The sequence below is a fragment of the Lepisosteus platostomus genome, chromosome 5 (assembly GCF_059453375.1).
Source record: "Lepisosteus platostomus isolate fLepPlt1 chromosome 5, fLepPlt1.hap1, whole genome shotgun sequence".
Classification (NCBI taxonomy): Eukaryota; Metazoa; Chordata; class Actinopteri; order Semionotiformes; family Lepisosteidae; genus Lepisosteus; species Lepisosteus platostomus.
In genome coordinates this window covers 33,629,601-33,650,389 of record NC_142615.1, presented here as the reverse complement: position 1 = coordinate 33,650,389, position 20,789 = coordinate 33,629,601, and the positions used below count along the sequence as shown (strand labels likewise).

The 20,789-nt window shown below is 38.8% G+C and overlaps 2 long non-coding RNA genes and 1 other non-coding gene across 3 annotated transcripts; 2 read left to right on the top strand and 1 right to left on the bottom strand.

Moving 5' to 3' along the window:
- The first annotated feature begins 265 nt into the window (after window positions 1-265).
- On the top strand, window positions 266-4,649 carry LOC148665689 (uncharacterized). The gene is made up of 3 exons (XR_015936914.1): window positions 266-324; window positions 841-908; window positions 4,506-4,649. It is a non-coding gene; the product is annotated as an uncharacterized LOC148665689 (long non-coding RNA).
- Window positions 4,650-4,924: 275 nt separating this feature from the next.
- trnaa-ugc (transfer RNA alanine (anticodon UGC)) lies at window positions 4,925-4,996 on the bottom strand. Its single transcript has one exon. It is a non-coding gene; the product is annotated as a tRNA-Ala (tRNA).
- Window positions 4,997-14,458: 9,462 nt separating this feature from the next.
- Window positions 14,459-15,994, top strand: LOC148665687 (uncharacterized). The gene is made up of 3 exons (XR_015936910.1): window positions 14,459-14,988; window positions 15,087-15,297; window positions 15,383-15,994. It is a non-coding gene; the product is annotated as an uncharacterized LOC148665687 (long non-coding RNA).
- The last annotated feature ends 4,795 nt before the right edge of the window (window positions 15,995-20,789 follow it).

The window sequence follows — 20,789 nt, the reverse complement described above, 5'->3', positions numbered from 1 at the left end:
TTAACTAATTATTATTCAAATGATTGTTAAGGAATTGTATGGTAGAGCTTAAAAATTATATTCCAAGTTGATAAATTCTTAAAAACTATATTCCAAGTTGATAAATTTGTGTAAGTAAAGCTTAAATGTATTTTTCCACTGTTTACAAATCATAAGAATGGTAACCACGGCGACAGGCTCCAAGTCACTGTGCACTGCTAGGTGTCTCGCCTTCGTCACAAAGAGCGGTGTGACGTCACGGATAGCAACAAATACTAATATTGTCTTCATGTTAATATTAGTGTGAGTACAATCAGTAGTTTTAACATTAATGCTAGTGTTCATGTGAGTGTTAATGATGATAGTGCTACTGATTGTTTTAATGCTAGTATTCCTGTTAATATTAGTGATAATTATATAGATAAGGTTAGATTATTTACACTAGTAGTCATGTTAGTTTTATTGATAGCATTACTGTTATTATTAGTATTATAAGTGTAGTAGTATTTTGTGTCAGTGTTGGTGATGATGATAGTGTAAGTCTTAGTGATAGTGTTACTGTTGTGATATAATTTGTATTTGTATTAGTGTTATTTATAGTGTATTTGTAGTTATGAGCGTATGTGTTTGTGAGTGTGTGGTGTTTGTGAGGAGTGTGTGGTGTCTGTCAGTGTGTGAATTTGTGTTTGTGAGTGTGTGGATGTGTGTCTATAAGTATTCGTAGTGTCTATGTGTGTGTCTGTGAGTCTGTGTAGTGTCTGTGTGTGAGTGTTTGGATGTGTGTCTGTCAGTGTGTGTGAGTGTGTGTGTAGGTGGACTTGGGCTCCACTGGTGTGTCTGACAGAAGTGATCCATCAACAGGTGTTGAGGTCCAGAGCTGTTTGCGAATGGAACCACTTTCTAGAGTCCAGACCCACATCCACAGATCTGTGAGTGCCCTGTTTTTATCACTATTACTAGTAATGACAGCAGTAGTAGTAGCAGGAGTATTAGTATCAGAATTAGTATAAGAATCTGAAGTCATGGTGGTAGTAGTAGTAACAGTAGTAGTATTAGCAGCAGAAGCAGTAACAACAGTGGCAGTTGGATTATCCAAGCTGTTACTTCAGAAACTACGGTTTTACACATTTATACTCTACTGTCCTATGCATGTTTTGTAAAGTGCCTTAATGCTCTGGATTAATTAAATTAAATTAAATTAATTTTTATATAGCCTTTCACAATAACTAGGTTGCCCCATGGCGCTTAACAAAGGAAGTGACTGTACAGTGGATATAAAAAGTCTACACACCTTTATTGAAATTGCAGGTTTTTGTGATGTTAACCCAGAAATCAAGATAAATCATGTCAGATGTCTTTCCATCCTTAATGTGACCTTGCAACCAACAAAATTCAAGAGAAAAATTTTGGAAAAATAATTGAAACTAATAAACCTACAACACCCTGGTGAACCCCCCCAACCAATACTTTGTGGAAGATCATTTTGCATTTATTACAGCAGTAAGTGTTTGTGAATAAGTCTCCATGAGCTTTGCACACCTGGACTTTGCAATTTACTCTGTAGACAAGCAAATATGTTCAAGGAAGAAACTCAGTTTAGTGAACTACTGGTGAATTCAGCACAGCTTTCGTCATCACTTGTCAGGTTGGCTGAGTGGTCTAAGGTGTCAGACTTGAGAACTGATGTCTTCCATCTTGGTTGGGTGTTCTGGTCTCTGAATGGAAACAGGGGATTAAATCCACTCTGACAGCTACTTTTTTATTTTTTGTGCATTGTTCCTGTCTTATTGTGCTGACAATGACAATAGGAGGAAAACAGAGAAACCGCTTTTCAAGAACATGATGGGCAGGAAAATGCTTCGTCAATACTTAAATGTGATTAGCAGAAAGGAACTTTTAGATGGGCTCCGATTTCTGATTTAAGAACTTTTTGAGCTGTCTGTAAGTGAAGAAAGATTTCCGGTAAGGTATGCATTCAAAAGTCAAAGACCGAAATATAAAAGCAGCAACACTGTGATTTGTGAGTGTTCTGTACTGTTAAAATCCACGGGTTTCCATGCTTCTTGGATTTCTTAGCCCAAGAAATGATTCCTGTTTCATTTTCTATTCGCAAGCTCGATTTGCATCACGCTCCTCAAACCTCAAAACCGAATAACAAACGCTAATCAAAGTTGCACAAGGGCTACACTACTTTGCCCCGTCTAAATACCATTATGTGAAATTAAGAAACAGCAGTATTTTGACAAAGTGCGGTCTTCAAACAGTAAACGCTCAAGTGTTTCTATTTACTTGTGAGCAGACCAACCTTGATTTAGGAAAGCCTTTGCTCGCCCCTTGCTTTAACAACGATATCTGAATCGAGCCCCAAAGTGGTAAGAAAGCTGAATTACACAAAGCACATAAAACATTGGGTTGTCACTGTACGCTATCACGCTATCACGTCTTGCTTGCACTGTCCTACTAAAAGAATAGAGGGATCAGAAAGGACACAAACAAACCTTGAATCCACAATTCTGAACTTAAGGGTCACCAGCTCTACCGACTGCACCTCTCTTGCTCCTCTACTACAACAGTAATATTACTAGCGTTGGTTGAACATGGTATAGTAGGCTGACAGCTGAAACACATGGCTCACAACCAGTGACAGTATCATCATCAGATATCACTGCAGCATATTGGTTTGGGAGCAGGAGTAAATATCCCATGGAAACATGTATGCCTCCATTAACATTGTATAGTAGGTGGACTTTTGGGCTATGAGGGTTCAAACCCTGTCCGTGCTTCTTCATTCTACACCACATTTCTTTATCTAAGTCTTCAAATTACTTGGCAAAACATTGGTTCTTGTTACTCTTTCTCTTAAGCGGAAGATTGGTAGTTCAAGCCCACCTAGAGGAGCACGTCTTGTGATTCCCATGTAAGCATAATATCTGCTCAAACTCAATTATTGTTCTCAGTGACACTTAAAACATCTTGATATTTGCAAGAAATGCAAATATTGTGCACGTTTAAAGCTACAAGAAGTAATCAATTTAGTTCTTAAGTGAATATGATCTGGAATGCTCAATAATGACCAACATCAGCAGCTTCCAAGAAATTAATTTGAATTTCATACTCATCTTGCATTCTCAGCTATAATACTTCAGAATTACAGTGCAGATTTGGTGGAGAACTTCGCAAGCATTATTAGGTTTGGACTGTACAATTGTATTTTAATATCTTGGTATATGTACCTTCATTTTAATATACATGTAACCATAAATGCTGTTTAGTATATTGTACTTTTGTTGTACTTTTTAAAACATTTTACCTGAGGACGCAAGGGGACTGTTATATCTTGTGATACATGCAAGACATCTGTAAAAGAAAGTGACATTTTAATAAAATTGGTGATTAAAAGAAAACCACAACTTATTGATATTATCCCTCGATATCGAAGATCAATTGAAGGATTTGAAGAAACTATCAAAGAAACAACAGCAATACCAGATGATTTGGGTTTTGAACCAATGATTACACCTCAATAATCAATTCGTCCTCAAAAAAAGAAGAGACAGGCATGTTTTGAGCCTCATAATTCTGGATCCACAAGAAACGTGTTTTGGGTGTACTTATAACTTCCATCGAAGAGAGATCTCATCAGTTGCATGCAATTGAAACTTTCGACTTTTTGGATGGTATTAAAAATACTTTTTAAAAAGAAAATAAACAATTTTCCAACGAAGATCTCACGAAGGATTGCCAGGATCTATTCTTAGCGTTTGGTAGTGATAACACTGCTGATATTGATGGAGTAGAAACATAGGATGCATTGACAGCTTTTCCGAACCGAGAAGTCCTAGAATGCCGCCTATAAATGAGCTAGGATTCATACCAAGAAATACTTTTTGTTTTCCACCCAGAAGGCTGCTATTGCATTACATATCTTGTGAACATTACCAGTTTTGGTAGCTTTTGGGCGCGATTTTCCAAAACCAAAACTAATACAATTATTTAAGATGCACCATGTCCAAAAATTGTAAATTGAGACTAGTATTACTACAGAAAAAAATATTTAACTGAAATATTAATAAGACTATATAAGTATAAAAAGTAGAACAATTCAATTCATATAACTTATTTTTTATTCTTATTAGAAATGGGCTCACACACCGGAAGACACTAACGTTTATCTTCGTTAGAGTGTGTGAATAACAGTTTAACCCAAAATGTTTGTAATTATGATTTTGTTCAAATTCAATAAATCACCTATCAACAATAAGAAATTATTAAGAAAGTAGAACATAATTTTATTTCATAAACTATAAAACATGAAGAGAGTTTACAGGTCATATCCTTCGCTTTTTCTTTTAACTTAAGCATTCGGGATCCAAGCCCGTGTGCGGATGGTTGTGTTTCTTGAATCTCTTGTTATCATCAAAAGTCGTTGTTTAGTCCTTCAGTACTTTCTCGAGTTGTACCATGGAAATTTTATACGATTAATACTTTTCGTGCTCTTTTGCATTTTCATTCACATACGGAAAAAGATCAAAGTCTCCTTATGGCTGTGCTCCACATCTACACGAGAACACCTGTAACAGTACAGGACACGGAGTGAGGAATTCGCGCAGCTTTCAGTTTAGTGCGGAGCCCAGAGGGAGGACTCACTCGCTGAATGATCTCTCAAGAAATCCCGGGTGAGATTTAAAAGGTGATTTCTTCAACAGCCACGACAAGTGTGGAGACGTTCTCTGGATTTCCTGAATATGACGTTAAATTAGTTCAAATCATTTGTTGTAGTTAACAGAACTAAATGCTTTGGAGGTACATTTAAAACAGCAGAGCAACACTGTAGCACTTCGTGTGTGACTGAACTAAATTGTGTAAACCTGGCTCTCTATGAATACCGACAAAGAGTTCTCACTCAACAGAAGATTGCAATGTGAGGACAATAATATAAAGCACATGGAGATGCCAGGGATTGAACCCAGGACCTCATACATGCAAAGCATGCACTCTACCACTGAGCTACATCCCCAATGGTGTGTGCTCATGGAGAATGCCTGTAAATTCATGGGAATGAAGAAATAAGGAAGGAAAAATAATCGCATTGAAGCTTCCAGAGACTGGGCAAAAACGAATCAGTTATTTTTATATCCAGTCACATGGGCGACGGTGGTTAATTCCTCGACGGGGGAGTGCTTTTTTACCTCCTTACTCTACTGTCTTTCAATTCTGTTTTCTTTGAAAGCTTTTTGCATCTTTTAAGTGCTCTCGGTTAAACTACGCATAGAACAACAGCAGTACTGATGATTTTCATGGACCGATGCACACTTCTTCTGTACAACTCTGTAAATATTGTAGAAGAACGAAAAAGGGCGAAACAACGCTCCAACCACAGGAATGGTAACAGGAAGGATCGTGGTCTTATTTAAATATGTAATTTTGAGATGCCTTGTCAACGCAGACAGGCATTAGAGCTGAACAAATAATTTATAGTGGTGGTTGTAAACATGGAACATGTTATTTCTATACTAGGAAGAAAGGAGCAGACTCTTAAACTCTTTAACTCTTAAGTTAAAAGAGACAAAAACGACACCTAATCACAGCTAACATTAATTAAAATGACATCACAACAAAAGAGCGGAGCCTTGAGTGAATCAAATTCGTTTTCATTGAATGTCTGTGTCTGAATCACTTTGACCGGGGTAAAGTTTGCTTGAAGTTCGAAAACGGTTTTGGCACGCCTGTAGCGTTTTTATAAAACAATTGCTTTGTATATACAATTGCTCTGTGTATAAAGTACAGATGCAGTGATTCAAAGTGCGCGGTACAGACACGAACCGGAGGTAATTGGCTACGGCGTCGCGCATCGTGACACAAGATGACGCGGGGTACCGCGGTATGTGATTGGTTGACCGACAGGGGCACTCGTGGTCCGTTGGTCTGTCGTAGAAAGATTTACAGTAAACGTCTTTACTGTGCCCGTTGTAGCATTGAATATTCATATGGAATTTTACCACTGAAGGGAAATCTTAGTAGTTGAGCATAAAAAGAATAGGAGCATATTGCAACGCGTGTGAAGGCCATAAACGATATTAATTTTGGAACATAAACATACAGTATATGGCTGGTCTCGGTACTTTAAAGAAAACATACACGAAACATGGTTTCATTATGACCAGAATCAGTCTTGAGATATTTTTAACTTGATCAACAGTATTTGAGAGGTATGTCTTGACACCGATACTACATAAATACTGCTCAGGTATATGTTTCTAGGTTTATATTATGCATTTCATACAGTCAAATTACTTTTGAGCAACTGATAAGAAGCGCGAAACTGTATGCCCAGGGCATTTTAGTTTTCGTTTTGTTTTAATTCAGTGCAGTGTATTGATTAGAGATATCAAGTACATACAAGTCATTTTTTAAATGTTGTAGTTCGTCTTGTAAAAATGTTACGAGTACATCATCTGTCAACAATTACACAGGTTCTGTTTCCATATTGCGGATTTTGGTTACGTAATATTATTTTCTAATTTCACGTTGTGAATATATGATTTGGGCAAACAGAGCCGCAAAGAAGTACATTATGGGTTGTTGATTTTTTTTGCAGTTTTATCTAGAACAAGCGATGCTTAAACCTTTGTCTGATTCTTGTGAAACTATCCACACAACAGGTACCTAGGAGTTGACTTCAGTGATGTCACTGATGGGATGTTTCTAAAAATCCATCCTTTGTAAAACCTCTTCTCTAGTTGTCCTGCATATGTATTCGCTAATGAAGCTGTGTGTTCTGAGCCTGGTTCTCTACATTTCTGTATGAACCAGCTTAGAGGGCTAAAGACAGCTTGTGTTTAAATTGAGTGTAAGGTAATTTATGCTTCTAAAGTCATGGTCAGCATTTATTATTGTACTGTGCTGTAAACTTGTTCTGTGCCTAATTACATTATTTTATAGCTTTAACAAATCTGTACATTGTCTGTCGATAATGTTTCTGTAGTGCTTTTTCAGCTCTCAGCATGTGACTGTGCTGGTGGCGCTGTGGGTTAGGTTCTTGACTCCCATGTCACATGGTCTGTGATTGAATTTGTCTCTGTTGTTAAGTGTGAATTTGTACCTGTTTCCCCGAGGTCTGGCTTTTTTTCTGTAAAACCATAACTCTGGTCTTGTCCAGTTGACTGTCGGCGCCCAGGTCTGACAGTGCTGCTCCAGCAGTGCCAGGTTCTGGCGCAGCCTCTGTTCTGTGAGAGACAGCGGGACCAGGTTGTCTGCAAAGAGCAGGAACTCGATTTCCATAATTAATGCAGATCAGTAAATCAAGGGACAAAACAACTATTGCACCCGGGTCCTCAATGGGCTTTGACGTGCTAATGCATTGGTTTAACAGTCCGGGTGTGGCAAGCCTTTAATGTGTCCCGACTTCGGCAAAAGGCACCCGCCTTTCATTGGAAGACAATGAACATTCTAGCCGTACATGTGAATATAGCATAAATCCAGAGGGTCCAGAGGCAAAAGTGCCTTGCCTTGCAATCTCCGGGAAACCATTAGTAGCATGGTGAATCGGAGATTCTCAACCCTTACTTCGTGCGACTGGAAAACAATTTGTGATCAGATCAACGAAATGCTTCGTAGAAGGAGGCACTCTTTTCCTCTAGTCTAACAGTCTGTCCACAAACAAAACATTCCTGTTAGACAAGAGGAATTGAAAAAAAAAACAATTACTTTTGTCAATGGAAACCGGTGTGTGTGTCTCTCTCTTCTAGATGTCCCTCTCACTCTCTGCTGAATGAATAAAAGCATTTTACGTTTGCGTTTGTCTGGTATTTACTTTGGTCCCTTTTAACTGTTTTTCCATCTACTGTATTGCTTTGAGATGCCACTTTTAAAGGTGATATTTAAAATAAAGTTTTTTATTATTGTTATAGAGAAACATGATCAGATTTTCCCTGGTTCAGAAAAAAAGATCTAAAGTGCTACACCTAACTTTCTTAATTCGATGTATTTAAAGCAGTGAACTACTGTAGGTGTAACATAACATTCAGAAATACAATCGAGAATAGTTTTGTGGTGTTTGTTTAGATGAAACGTTCCTAAAACGTATAACGTAACAAAATTAAAGACTATTAAAATCTGAAATCTTTCCACTTGTACTGTATGTCATCGGAAAGTTTCTGCTTTGTGTAAGGATGGTATCAAAAAGTAATGTTAAGTGGTGAGAAAGCTGTGCTCAATGTATTTAAGGGACTTAAAAGTAAAAGGAGATGCTTTATATTGCTTGACTAATTTTAAAAACTAAGTTATAAATGCAGATGCTCCCTCAGTGCCGCGCCGGGTGTAAATATCAAAATATACATTCGTACCGGGCAGAGGCCGAAGAGCGCCCGGCTGGGGTGCGCGGGGAAGAGCAGGACAGAAGTGAAAGTGGTCAGGGCGGGGTTTAGGAAGGCGTACAGTCTGGGCAGGTATAGATAACACTTTTCTAAAAGGTATTTGAAAAATAAAAACGATTACAATCTAATCCTTCCACGTTTGATCCCAAAATCACAAGAAAAATAAATCTAAACGCTGAAAGTTTATTAAGATACTTAGAAGACAAAGATACTGTATCAATTTATGTTGCATTAGTCTGATTATGATTAAAAAAACACATATAATTAAACACGCGCTTGCGATTTAAATCAAAACACAATTTAAATCAATATAAATGTTTATATTGTAATGCATACTGTCCAGCCTCCATTTCTCTATAAAAATTTACTCTATTACACACACACACAATAGAAGCAGGAAGCAGAAGCAGGGACCGTTGTCAGAAGGGAAGAAGGTGACTCTTCATTGTTATCAAAAATGACTTAGAATCGATCATGTTGTGATATTTTGAAATATAAAAGTCAATTGATTGTCCATAATATTGCTATTCTATTTTTTCGAAGAAATGTTTGTTAAAAGAAAAGTCCAGCACCAGCTGGATTTGAACACACAACCTGTGAGTTGGTAATCGGGCACGTAGACCGGTGGGCTACAAGGGAAGTCACATGAAGAGGGAAGCGAAACAGCCTTACACAGCCCTGTCGCAGTACACAAATATAATCATATCGTTATTAATTTCTTGAGATACGCGATTCCATATTATATTCCCTTTTAATCAAATTCTAAAAGTATGCTTGCTGACTCCGGTATCACGTGAGTTAAAGACTTCGATGCTTAAAATGTTTAGGGAGAAATGGAATACTGGTGTGTATTTTTTCTTTAAAGTACCGAGACCAGCCATATACTGTATGTTTAAGTTCCAAAATTAATATCGTTTATGGCCTTCACACGCGTTACAGTATGCTCCTATTCTTTTTATGCTCAGGCACTAAGATTTCCCTTCAGTGGTAAAATTCCATATAAATATTCAATACTTAAACAGGCACAGTTAAGACATTAAATATACATATACATACTGTATACAGTACAGTTTGCATACGGTAATATGTTTTTGTCCTAAATCAATCTCTTTTATGAGCATGTGAAAGGCATGGTGAATCGATTTTCAAAAATTACTGTACTTTGCATGATTGGAAACAAATGCGTGATTGCGAAATGCTGTGGTGTTACTTTTACAAAGACGGTCAATGAAAAAAAGAATGTGGACCAGGGCAATACTTTGTTTACAGCTTGTCCAAGGTCATTCATTATTAATACTATTAGTAATATCTTCGTTACAGACTTTGATGGCGACAGCTCAAACATGAGAGGTTGAGCTTTATTAGCTCCACCTTGCGGAAATTCCCGATACTATTATTTTACTTGCGGTATTATAGGAGAATTTACGGTAACTAGCGGTAGAGTGCGTAAAGCGCACCGCAAAATAATGCGGTATCGCCCACGCATTTTGAATGGCTGCATCTGTATGCTACAAGTACTTGAATCTCCCTAAACACAACTCATTGAAATATCATTACTTATTTTGCTTTGTCTAGTTTCAGTGTGACAGGTGTGAAAACTGGTTGTAAGAATTGTGCCTCTCAACAGAAGAATTTGAAAGGCCAAGAATGAAGACACTTGGTTATGTACATTTCACAATGCCTGTAGTGCTGAATAGTTTAGGTATGTATACTATCACCATGGAATGTTTTGTGAGCAAGAAACGTAGTGCTACAGCAGATTTGAAAAATACAAAAATGGATTTTGGAAGTGTTTCAATATAATGCGTTTGGAAGTTAATCTTCACACTCTGTATTTTTCAGTGTATTCTACTACTGTAATCAAGCAATTAAAAATGAAACCCCTAACAGTTATTGATAATCAGTTTTTATTCCTTATTGCATGTTTGCACAACCATCATTAAGCTAGAAATATGACGCATCATGTATGTGTAATTTTGTCCAATAGTATTGAAACAAACGTGGGGGAAGATGTTAGGGATAATATTAAAGAATGATTTCACAACCAGAAATGTCTGGATTTTCAAAGCAAATAGCTGCAAAAAAACTCCAAAAAGCACTCTGTAGCACAGAGACGGAGCACCAGAATATTGCATGTTACAGATATGAATTTAAAAACCTAATTCCAATACCATTTTATGTGAGATTTGAAAAATTTTACAGATGGTTTTCAGTTGAACATTAAACAGTTTAAACTATCCGGGTCCTTTATGTAGGCCTCTCAGCTGGAGGATTTGCATAAGACTGTGCTTCATTTAAAACATTTTCAAAACCTAACTACCTAAAAACAAATTAAGACAGCATTTTCCTGCATTCCTCTTCACAATACTATACTGACTGAACCAGGTTCAAAACAGAACAAGGAGAAGCTCTTCAGCCAAAGAGCTGTGGGGATATGGAACAAACTATCCAGACATGTTGTTGAAGCCAATACCCTGGTTTCTTTCAAGAGGAACCTCTTATGTTTTTGCATTCTAGGCACCACTAATAAGTGAACACCCACCCTACACTGCAGAGCATTGTAAATGTGCAATGTTTCTTATCCCTTTCTACAGAATAACTCTCCTCTGAAACACAGGTAACTACTGGTTTCAATATGCCTAACATGGAGAGTACTGTCCTTTCCATAATCATTGACTTAAAGAACTGATGGAGTCACAGATCTTTCCTAAAAATACAAATCACATACAACACTAGAGTTAAACAGTGAATATAATTTCAAAACTTGGTCAATTGTTTCTGCAATTTAGTCAGAAATCACAGGTCATGTACTGCTATCCCCAAAGTTAGCAAGCAAAAGATCTTCTATACGGACACAGGGCATCTTGCACCCAGATCTGAACTGGAAAGGGAGGTCGATTCCATTTGGTCAGAGCTTGTTCAGATAATTTTGTTTCCAGGTTATTGATGCGGAACTCACAATACAAGTAGAGCAGCACAACAGGAAAGTGCCAAAAAAAAAGACTTTTCACAGACCAATCTGGGATGTTGAACGGAAAAAAAAAATTGTCAACTTGTTTAATAAGTCTTGGGATTTTGGATATGAAGTTTTACTTTATAGATCGATATGAGCCATTCAGAGAAGGAAAAAAAAAACTCAATCATCTTCTACAGAAAAAGCCCAATAACACCCCTACCAGCTCAACCAATCCCAACCTTGTCATTACTATACCCTCTGACCTTTTCCTTTCACAGGATGAGCGATCTCTTCTTAGCAAAGGCCTCAGTTTTGTTCCAGTCCCCAAGAAGCTGGACACCCAGCAAACACAAGTTGACCTCAACCGTTTTTACCACGGGATTCAGCTCAAAGCTCATTTTGCTCTACTCTCCGGTAGAGGACAATAACCCAGTCACTGATGCCATTAACAATATCAATCCTAAACAGAGCTCTTGGACTCCAACTGGCCTCTCTGTCTCTCTACCACTCCTGCCTCCTCCCCTCTCCCAGCTTTTGTTCTTCTTTGCTAGAGTTGACAACGCATGCTACTTGTATGGTCACCCTCCATTCTGTCGGCCACAAACCAAACATGTCAAACAGACAGGATACCTTCTAACAAGGAACCAGGATCATCTACAAAATGATCCAAACAGTCTACCATTTACAAAACAGCGTTTTTTTGGACGGGAGAACAGAGAACCCGCCAGCCTGTGACGGAAGACAGAGGAACTCAAGCAACTCATAAAACCTCCCAAGCCAGCCAAACTCACATATTTGAAGCTGGTAAGCAATGCCAAAAATTGGCTTCACACCACACTGCAGATCCTCGAAGAGCACTACGAGGAAAATCTGTAATGACAACTAGAGGATCTTGAGCTTCCCCGCTGGGAGAAAGCTTTCACGCTTGCTTCCAACTGATCAAAGAAACATCATGGGAGGAAATTACAGAAGGACACCTTTGGACCTTACCCAAGCTATCAGTACTGGGTTAGGGAAGGACACTCAGGCAGACCAATTATCACAGTAGTTCTTAAAGTCTACAATGGCTTCTACTGGAAAGACTGCAACCAAGACCAAGTTAAGTTGTTTTATAAAGTCATTATTTTAGATCAAGGTATAATTCTGATAACAAAAATACAATAAACAATACAGTGAAGCTATTGGAGAGAAAATTAAGGCTCAGTTAAGAAACTGGAACAGTCTTGACTTGTTTCTTTACACAAAAGTTATTTATTTTCAAAAGAGACCCATGAGGATTCTTCTGGTGTGCAAGACCTGCCTGAAGACATTTGACCAGTTTCCTCTTCTCCTAAAGATGATGTGTATGAAATGAGCCTCAGCAGAGGAGATCAGCGAGGTCTCACTCCATGCCAGGAAGGACTTGTTGAATCACCTGAGGAATGGGCAAGTTGGGGATTAATTAATAATAATTGCTTACACTTATATAGCACTTTTCTGGACACTCCACTCAAAGCGCTTTACAGGTAATGGGGACTCCCCTCCACCACCAATGTGCAGCATCCACCTGGATGATGCGACGACAGCCATAGTGCGCCAGAACGCTCACCACACATCAGCTATCAGTGGGGAGGAGAGCAGAGCCAATTCATAGATGGGGATTATTAGGAGACCATGATTGGTAAGGGCCAATTGGAAATTTGGCCAGGACACCGGGGTTACACCAATACTCTTTTCGAGAAGCACCCTGGGATTCTAAATGACCACAGAGAGTCAGGACCTCGTTTTTACGTCTCATGCGAAGGACTGGGATTGCAATAGCATAGAGCTCATGTCTGGTGAGGATGTGAGACTGGCAGAGTCAGGACTGTTTTATGGGCTGTTTTATGTGGAATCCTGAAGACAAATCATCAAGGTGAGATATTTATAATTTATAAGGGTTCTTCTGTTTCTTTTTTAAATTTACCATTATGTAAAGGTATGTTAAAATAATAAACCCGTGTTCCAGATGCCCTGAGTAAGAGGCTGCTGTCCAGCATACTTCTAATCTAGTTTGTCTTACAGGTATATAATGTTTAAATGTGTATCTTATATTCCTACTGGCCCCCAGTAGTTAAAAGTCATCAGCAGGCTCTCAGGAAGACAGTGGCCCAGGCTGGACTGGATAGAGAGCACTTCCTGGATGCTCCTCTCCTGGCTGCGTTTAAATAGGACCTTACTAAGGATCTGCGAGTGGCAGATTGCGCTCAGGAGGTATTTGTTTTTTAAAGGCATTTACAATTGATCAGTGGTATTTCCATAGCACATGTTTTTACCCCTTAGCTTAAAATTCACCCATGTGAAATGTCAGCCATAAACATTATGACTTTAAATTTTTCAGGTAGAAAATGTTTCCAGATCCCCGTTTCTTTATGGATCGATCTGAATATTCCTTAAACTTTGTAAAGGGCATAACCAAAACACAATTATTGTAACCAAATGAAGACCACTGGACTGTCTCACCAAACCATTACTAATTATATCAAAACATAAACCGTTTTCTGTGCTACATCCTGGATGCAATCAATGTAAAAGTAGATGATCCCAGCTTGGCTAACCTCATCATCAACTTCAAAAGTATCCTAAAGGATATTCAGAAGAAAAACAGTAAGAATGTCGCCAAGAGATTACCAGAATACAAAAAAAAGATGTTGATAGCATTACTTTCTCCCACAGATATAAGCAGATGCAGAGTCCAGAACCAGAGTTTTTATTTTCTTGGTATTACAGGTTGAGGAATGGATGCAAAGAAAGTGTTGTTTCAACAAGTGGGCAAAAAAATGGTAATAACTGCTGTTAACCAGCACAATACCTCATCAAAGCAGCTGACTTCCTTTGCATTGAGTGACGAGGAACATTAATATACGCCTCCACCTGATTCAGGGTTGTAGTGGAACTGGAACCATCCTGGAAAGCAGTGGGCGCAAAGCACAGTATCGCCCATAATGTGACACCAGTCCATCACAGAACTTGCAACCTCACACCACGGCCAATGTCCATAAAAGCCAATTAAAATCCATGTTAATACAGAACAAAAGACCTCCACCTGCATAGTTCCCCAACATGTACAGTATTTAAGAAAATCTGGAATGCACCTTAATTGCATTTTATTTGTGTTTTATCAGATGTTTCACCTTTACTTCACTAAACTACGCTGTAATGCCCAAGTCAGCAGCTGTGAAAGGAGACAGAAGTTTTTCAGTTAATCTGCGGGAGAGACAATTCACAGTCCTTCCAACTATTTGAGAAGACTGCATGAAAAGTAAGCATAATAATATTACTTTAATTTCTGTGGGCTGGAAACATTCACACATGCTTGCTTGTTTGTTTTGTAGATGCAACCTGCCATTCATTACCAGCCAGGAGGGCAATTGAGATAGCAGCAAAAAATGTAACCGATGCACAGAAGAGCATTTGTGGCAGATTACTTATCCCTTTCCAATGTGCCTGCAGAGAAACATTATAGAATACTGACTCATGCCAACATCTGTTCAGCAATCAAAGTAATTGAAGGCTTTGCAGGAGAAGGAGTTTAGTAAGCATCATCGCAATCTTAAAATAAGTATCTCACAAACAAACGATCATTCATTTATTTTTTTTGAATGTCAGGTCAAGCAATCAATCATCCGACTCTGGACAAGAATGCACACCTGCTGTGGAGTAAGTTTGAATACAGTACACCTCTTCAGTTATTTTTTGACATTGTCTTACAGAGACCTGTGATATTTTATTTAAAATTTTTATAACATTGGATCAAGGCCAAGATCCACTACAGCAGCTGCATGATTCACACGTCCGAAGACAGATGATGCTATAGGCTTCCAGCAGCTGATACAGGCATTTCCAGCATCGTTAGACGGGCAGCTTCCAAAAAAGAAGGAGCATCTAAGACTGACTGGAAGTCACAGGCAACACTGTTATGACAGGTCGAGATCAGAACAGAGGACGTGAGACTGCAGACCATTAATGGTTAGTTTACAAATCAATTATTTTAAACAACAAACACTATGTTTGGAATATATTCTGAGGATTTATATTGTGGTTTTCCTTCCAGACCATCATATTATCAGGTTACCAAAGAACGCCAGGTAACCTGCTATGTTCAAAAGATAGGCTGGTCAGCCAATGCATCAACAGTGTCTGAAGTGCTTGAGAAGTGGAAGCCCAACACAGGACTGCCACTAAATGACAAGCAAATTAAAAAGATGGTAAAGCGTCAAACCAAGAGAGGCCTGTGCATCACTGACAATCCTGTGAAGGGGAAGAAGGTTGTGACTTCCAGGCGTTTCCAGAAGGGAGAGGTGGTGTGTGATTAGCATGACGAGGTCACAAAGACAACTGCTGAAGCCCTAATGGCAAAGATGACAGAAGGAGAGATGAGATGTCTTATTTTCAGATGAATGTGCACAAAAACCGTGAATTGATGCTCATGAAGAACACTGTGCCTGCCTCCCTGATAAGGAGGCAATCTGAAGATGGATAAAGAGAAAAGACAAGGGCTGTAAGAGAGTCATTCATAATCAATGAACAGCCTGTCATAATTCTGTCTCTGACAAAAAGGAACATTGTTGAGGGAGAAGAGCTCCTCTTTGATTAAAGCTTTTCCAGGAAATAATTTCAAGGAAAAGGACAAGCTCTGGAGTGGTTGGTTCACTGACCATTTCCAAAAAAGAAACTTAGTAAGTATATTAAAGTGCATATTTTGAAGATATTCATTTTCTTGTACCTTGGAATTAATGTAAAAATGATATTCATGTTAATGTCTTGAAAATAGCATTTCTCATTCTCATCAGCAAGGATATAAAGAAGGGATATGGGACTGCCCAAAAGATACATGATTTTCAGAAGAGTATAGAAGGCAGATAACTATCCCACTCAATTGTTCTTCTTCTTCTTCTTCTTTTTCACAGCCTTAGTCCCAGACTGTCCTGGGGTCAGCTGCTTTGGTTGCTCTTCTCCATTTGTCTCTGTCGAGCACATCTTCCTCACTCACTTCACATACCTCCATATCTTTTCTCACACAATCTATCCATCTCTTTCTAGGCCTGCCTCTTCCTCTGTTACCTTCCACCTCAAATTCCATTACCCTCTTTGTTACTTCCTCAACGTCCCTCCTCATGATATGTCCATACCACCGTAACCTCGCTTCTCGCATCTTCTCAACCACATCCACCACCCTACATCGTCTACGGATTTCTTCATTTCTGATCTTATCCTTCATTGAAATCTGCAGAATCCATCTCAACATCCTCATTTCAGTTCTTCTCATCAAGTTCTCTTCCCTCTTTCCAACTGCCAAGCATTCAGCTCCATATAGTAATACAGGTCTAATCACAGTCTTGTACATTTTGCACTTTAACTTTCTGGGAATTTTCCTGTCACAGATTATTCCAGTTATTTCTCTCCACTTGTTCCATCCAGCTTTCACTCTTTGTTTTACTGCCTCCAGTGTTTCTCCTCCCTTTACCAGTTTTGATCCAAGGTATTTAAAGTCATCAACTTGTTTCAGTTTTCCTCCATTTGTCTCCTCAACATTGGTCATAGTATCTCCTCTTCTCTCCATTACCATTATTTCAGATTTTTCTGCATTCATTTTCAGTCCACCCTTTTCCAGACTCCTCTGCCATTTGAACACTTTCTCCTGTAGTTCTACTTCTGAGTCTGCCATCAGTGCCACATCATCAGCAAAGATGAGTTCCCAAGGCACTTCTGTTCTTACCTCCTCTGTCAGTGTGTCAATAATGTTTATGAAAAGGAAAGGACTTAGTGCTGATCCTTGGTGTACTCCAACTGTGATTTCAAACTCTTTTGTCTCTCCCTGTTGTGTTATCATCTTTGTAGTTGTATCTCTATAGGTTGCTTGAACTAACTTCACCATGCTTTCTGGTACTCCTTTCTTCCTCAAGCACCAATACACCACCTCTCTGGGCACACGGTCATATGCCTTCTCCAAGTCCAGAAAGGCCACATACAGCTTTTTCCCTTTCTCTAGTGTCTTCTCCTGTAACTGTCTCATCACAAAAATGGCATCTGTTGTGCTTTTCCCCGCTGAGAATCCAAATTGTGAGTTGTGGATCCTGATTATCTTCCTGAGTCTCTTGTCCAGAATTTTTTCCAGACACTCAGTTGTTACCGCAAAGAAATGCCACAGTGTAAACAAAAAGGTGAACCATTCTTGAAATTTATTGACAGAATCTGAATAGCACAGCATTCCCAGACCAGGCACTGGAGTTTCCCGTAGCGTTAGATGGGTAATCTCTTGGTAAGAGAGATCGACAGAGTACTGGACTTCATGAATGACACTTTTCCAATTAATCGAGAACAGAGCCCACAAGATCTAGAGTCTAGAGAACAATTTCTTACAATATTAGTGGTAGTTTCTGAATAGGTTAAGGACAACATAGTTGTAGAGCTATCTTGCAACTTCTTAAAAGTTGTAAAAGTGATTACCATATTGCCAGTGGTTTATATTTAAAACCTAAAGATTTTAAATTGAATCTTTCTTAAACAAAGGACATTTTTCACAGGAACAGCAGCCTAAATCAGTTGATGACTGTAAATATGACAAGCTTGTGATAAATTGTAAAGTACAAAAGTTGTTTTGCTCTGGTTTTGTCTTCAACATAATCATATTGGTAGGCATGTTATTTTTATAGCAGCCGCCTGCCATTCACCACCAGCCAGGATGCCACGAGGTACATGAGATGACCCAGAAGTACTTAATGATGCAGAGAAGAGCATATGGGGGAAAAAAAAGATGACAAGAAATATCCATTAACGTGCATCTAGAAGCCAGAAGATGGGTGGTCAGCAGAGTGGACAATGGAGGTTGAATTCAAGTTTTAACAGTGGTTCAATGTTTGGTTTCAACACAAATCATATTAAGGAACAAGTAATAGGTTTATTCCATGCTGAAAAAAAGAAGAGAACACAACGTTTCTGCCGTGGAGCCTTCTTCAGGTGTGCCCAAACCTGAAGAAGGCTCCATGGCCAAAACGTTGTGTTCTCTTTCTTCTTTTTTTTCAGCATGGAATAAACCTATTACATGTTCCTTTGCAGCCTACGCATGCTGACGCAGCTACCCACCTGAACTACAAATCATATTAATATGCTCACATTATTCATTTGTACAACGTGCCCAATATTCAATACAGGCCACGCTCCCAGGAGTACACACCACACATTTAGAACGCGGGTAGCTGAAGTGTGGCGGACCACAGGGAAAGAACTCTTGCCCACACGGATGTCTCTGCTCTGAAAACCACTGGATAAAGGTATCTGACGGTCTGTTCTCAGCTGTTGATTTTGTGAAAAATATTGACTATAAAAGATTGAAGTGTCACCATTCAATGAAGTTCAGACATAAGTATTATGTTGAGAAGCTAGATCTGTTCTACTAATAGCTGTATTACCTTTATATTGTACTGTTTGCTCTGGTTTTCAGACATCAGTCCAAGATCATTGGTGGGTTAATTGATTTCTGGTAAAATTGGCCCCACGTGTGAGTGTGTGTTTACATTTCTATCTGGCATCCTCAAAAGATGGTTTTGTTTCCTTTTCTTAAATACTCTTGAATACTAGAGTTTATTTGGCATGATACAATTGTGATAAATGCTTTTTCTTTGTGAATAGTCTTATTTTAATCTACATAATGTCAATGAGTTATAACCTTAAAGAACAAGCAGTAAAAAAAAATGACATTTCAGGTTTATTAGCTAAAGTTTTTATAAGTGAACTGAGATCCCTTTACAGTGCAGAGACCCATCTTTAATATGCTGCGTGTGCTCATAATGGACTTGAAATTCATTTTTGTCACACTGTAAAGGTGTAATAAATAGATAATATACAGTACTCTATTTATCAAGACGTGACTATTTTAATTCCATACTTCCATTGACTGCTTTGGAATACATTCCTTACAATTTTTCCTAAATTATCATTGTCCCACAGTGAAGACCTGGGTGACATAACAGGGGTCAGGGCTGTGTTGACTGGAGGTTTGTGTAGACTGGCCATTGTCTATGTGAGACTGTGGGATCACTGGGGGTCCCCCCCTCCAAACACCTGTAACATTGTCAAGTGGAGTAATTACCTACAAAAGCTCAAGTTTCCTCCATTGGGGTCACTATTTGTCACATTCTGGCCGAACAAGAGACAAGATAAACCTCTCACTGTCATTGACAGAGCAGTCTAGGAGAGATGAAATAGATCACACAAGAATGGCAGTTCTGCCTAGCTGTTGTGTCACTGACAGACTCACCCACACATTGAGAAGAGACCACTGGCTTCTGTGCAGAAAGCAGAACAATTCATTTTAACTGGTCAATCAGATCTAATGAGTTTTATTGTCCTTGACAAGACTGGACATTTTACATCTAACTTCCTCCAGCCCCCCTTGTGGAAACCACACCCAGTTACTGTTCATGAGCTCCTGACCGCACTTGTTCCCAGTGGAACAAGCCTGGAGCAGCAGAATGTTACCTGCTGTTGTAAACCAAGGCATTCCTTGGGAATAAAAACTGTCCCTCTAGTCTGGTTGGGATCTTCTGTATTTTCCCCATAATTCCAGGGCTTCTCAGCTGAGTGATCAGAAGCTAAACTCCAAAATACTGAATTTCACATTGGGGTACAACAGACCCTGGTGGGAGAATGGGCAGGAGAGGGACGGTTGTGCTCCTGAACTAGTCCCCTCCTCTCCTACTCTTGTATTTGCATCACAGTCTATAAACTCCAGCCCTATTGGTTTTCTTCCAGTTCATTTTTTTTAAATACAGCTCGTGAATTATGTATACTCTTGTGAAGTATCAAGAAAGCACTCTTATCTTTATTTCACATACAGTATACAGCAGACTGCTTGACAAAAAAATAAAATAATAGCGCTATTCCCGACGGTCTAGCACAGTAACCACAACTCCAATAACTTTAACTAGAGGAAGAAAACCCAGCTTCTGCTCAAAAGGAAATTAAATTTTAAGGTTTTTATTCATACACAAGCAATACCAATTTACACTATTAAGTTCTACATAAAATTAAATAAGATACAAAAGCAAAGAATACAAACACTAGACAGTTTTTGTGCAAGGTAAGAGGCATCACAAAAAAAAGTTTCCAACATGACCTGCTGAAACATGACTTGTGATCCATCGCCATTTGATTGCAACATGCTTGGGCCATAATGTCAACTTCCAGACCCTCTCAGTCTCTTTCTCCCCAAATCTTCTCCGGTGGATCAAAATGTAGTCTCTCAAATAAGACACAGCCTTCTGTATCACTGACGGAGGCAGAGTTTTTTTCATTCTACATACCAATGTAGATCTAGTCTTCCATAAAGCTTCCCTTAGGCAACAGATGACCTGCCAGGCTTTGCTTTCTTCCGATTTCGATAGCTTCTCAAGTCCATATCCATAGAGCACTACCTGGGGGTCACTTATACCGCAAGCCAGAAAGCACCTTATCCAGCT